This window comes from Palaemon carinicauda, chromosome 37 (assembly GCF_036898095.1).
Source record: "Palaemon carinicauda isolate YSFRI2023 chromosome 37, ASM3689809v2, whole genome shotgun sequence".
NCBI lineage: Eukaryota > Metazoa > Arthropoda > Malacostraca > Decapoda > Palaemonidae > Palaemon > Palaemon carinicauda.
Genome location: NC_090761.1, coordinates 5,169,239 through 5,172,743, shown reverse-complemented (window position 1 = coordinate 5,172,743; position 3,505 = coordinate 5,169,239).

Here is a 3,505-nt window from a genome sequence, read left to right as displayed (position 1 = left end):
TTACGAACAAGATAGTATTGTCCAGGGAGATCTGAATGTAAAGGATAGTCAGAGTTATGAAAAATCTTATGCAACATGCATAATGAACTAATTGAACGACGGTGCCAAAGATTAATATCTAGATCAGGAATAAGAAATTTAATAGACCGTAAGTTTATGTCCAACAAATTAAGATGGGAATCAGCAGCTGAAGACCAGACAGGAGAACAATACTCAAAACAAGGTAGAATGAAAGAATTAAAACACTTCTTCAGAATAGATTGATCACCGAAAATCTTAAAAGACTTTCTCAATAACCCAATTTTTTTGTGCAATTGAATAAGACACAGACCTAATGTGTTTCTCAAAAGTAAATTTGCTGTCGAGAATCACACCTAAAATTTTAAAAGAGTCATACAAATTTAAAGAAACATTATCAATACTGAGATCCGGACGTTGAGGAGCCACCGTCCTTGACCTACTTACAATCATGCTTTGAGTTTGGTTAGGATTCAACTTCATACCCCATAATTTGCACCATGCACTAATTTTAGCTAAATCTCTATTAAGGGATTCACCAACCCTAGATCTACATTCAGGGGATGGAATTGATGCAAAGAGAGTAGCATCATCTGCATATGCAACCAGCTTATTTTATAGGCCAAACCACATGTCATGTGTATATAGTATGAAAAGTAATGGGCCAAGAACTCTACCCTGTGGAACACCAGATATCACATTCCTATACTCACTATGGTGCACATCAACAACAACACTTTGAGATCTATTACTTAAGAAATCAATAATAATGCTAAGAAACGACCCACCGAATCCCAACTGTTTCAGTTTGAAAACAAGGGCCTCGTGATTAATACGGTCAAAGGCAGCACTAAAATCAAGGCCAATCATACGAACTTCCTGACCACAATCAAGGGATTTCTGTACAGCATTAGAAACCAAAGTTTCTGAGCATAAAAGAATATCATACTGTCTGGACTCAACTGTAAGGTCTTGAATATTTGCATGAAGACCACGAATATTGCAATACAGCAGACGACACTGACGAAATTTAGGACGTACTGGTCCCGGATTTTGCTCAATGTCTCCAGAGAGCATAAGAATTAATGGTAATACAAAAGTTACATCATACTTAAAATCCAAATGAACAAGAATGATAACAAGAACAATATGTACAGAAATATGAATAAAGTAATTGATCAAATCCATAGACTATAGAACAAAAAAAAGTCTGAAAGAGTGGTCAACATGGAGGAGCCGATACACCATGCACGGCTAAATACCCTCCAGGATAGCCACTTCAACTGAGAGGAGGACAGTAAGGATGGTTTGGAAAAGTAAAAGAATCAGATAATGAAAAGACAACCTCTTGATAAACCACCAGGCAGCCATGGCCCTTTTATTAAGCCTCCCCAACACACCATTTCAAAAAAAAGAAAAAAGAGGAAGAAAAAATATAGAAATAAAAAATATAGAAAAATATAAAAAAGAAGTAAAGAAATATAAGATAGATTAGTGTGCCCAATTATACCCTCAAGCTAGAGAACTCCAGCCCTAAACAGTGGAAGTCCATGGTACAGAGGCTATGGCACTACCCAAGACGAAAGAAAAATGGTTTGATTTTGGAGTGTCCTTCTCCTAGAAGAGCTGGAAAGTAGCCACTGACAATTACAGTACAGTAATTAGCCCCTTGGTCGAAGAAGAAGCGTTTGGTAATCTCAGTGTTAGGTGTTTGAGGAAAGACGAGAATGTGTAAAGAATAGGCCTGACTATTCAGTGTATATGTAGGCAAAGAAAACTGATCCGTAACCAGAGAGAGGGATCCAATGTACTACTGCCTGACCAGTCAAACGATCCAATAACTCTCTAGCGGTAATATCTCAGCGGGTGGCTGGTGCCCTGGTCAACTTACTACCTATTGTTATTGTTGTTATTGTTTGTATTATTGTTATAACTTAAGCTTCAAGTGCTACCAATTAAAAGAGATTATAAACGTGTTCATTTTCTACATGATATTAATTTAATGATATATGCATAATATACCGTACAGGTGATATCCCTGATGTCCATGAAATATCAACGGGCATGAATTTGAAAACATTTGATTGTTAATAAGAGCAGTTTTTCCTTAATTCACGTGATATATATATATATATATATATATATATATATATATATATATATATATATATATATATATAATATATATATATATATATATATATATATATATATATATATGTGTGTGTGTATATATATATACATACATATATATACATATATATATATATATATATATATATATATATATATATATATGTGTGTGTGTGTGTGTGTATGTATGTATGTATGTAATGCATATGTATATGTATATATACATACACATACACATACATACATACACTCATACAGGAGAGAGAGAGAGAGAGAGAGAGAGAGAGAGAGAGAGAGAGAGAGAGAGAGAGAGAGAGAGAGAGAGAGAGAGAGAAGTTTATTTAGTTCCATATAAGGCCCTAGTTATAAATTTGTTTTCTTTACCCCAATAGTTAGGCTCGTCCAAATTCTCTTAATTGAATTCAATGAAGCCATAATGAAATATAACACTTATGAAAAAAATTACTTAATCTACTGAAGGCAATACAGTAAATATAGTAAATGCGTATTCAACATGAAATCTAGAGGTTATTTGAATGAGAAGGGCAGTAGTGGTATGAAGAATTTGGTTTGGGATACCATTAAATAATATATTTCGTTTTCTCTCAATTTAGCATAAGTTTTCTATAATTATTGCTCAAGGGATACCACGAGAATTAAGATTAGTGTAATGCATTCAACTTCGAGGTTGAAATATAAACTTCATAATGCTCGAAAACTTTTCAAGTACATATTATGTAAAGTTGAGAATGATAATAAGGTCCAAGAGTAGCCCAGACAAATGGTGGGGAGCATCTTGGTCAACGGTCGTAAGCTTGACAACACTTCCCCGTCGTTGTTGCTATCTCACTCTTATGCCTTAATTTTCGGCACTGCAGCCTCACAACTTGCGTTACACTACTATTTTTAATAGCTGAGTTACAACCCTAGTTGGAAGAGCAGGATGCTGTAAACCTAAGGGCTCCAACAATAGCCCCGTGAGGAAATGAGATAAAGATACAGTTCAAGATTTTTCATAACTGACCATCCTTTACATTCAGATATTCCCGGACAGTAGCCTACCATCCTGTTCGCAATACTAGGCATGAAGTTAATTATACTAGTCAGGCCTTCTACATCATGAGGCTCAATACTTCATAGTATTCTAGAAGTTTTATTCCAGCTGTTACCAAGTTGTGCAACGATTTTCCCAATCTGGTAGTTGAACCGGTGGAACTTCAAAAGTACAAATTTGCAGTAAATGTTTTTATGTTGAACAGGCTCATATGAAAGATCTGTTTTAATATTGTTACTGTTTTTAAAATATTCTATTTTAAAATTCCTGACTTCTCATATAGTTTATTTATTTCCTTAT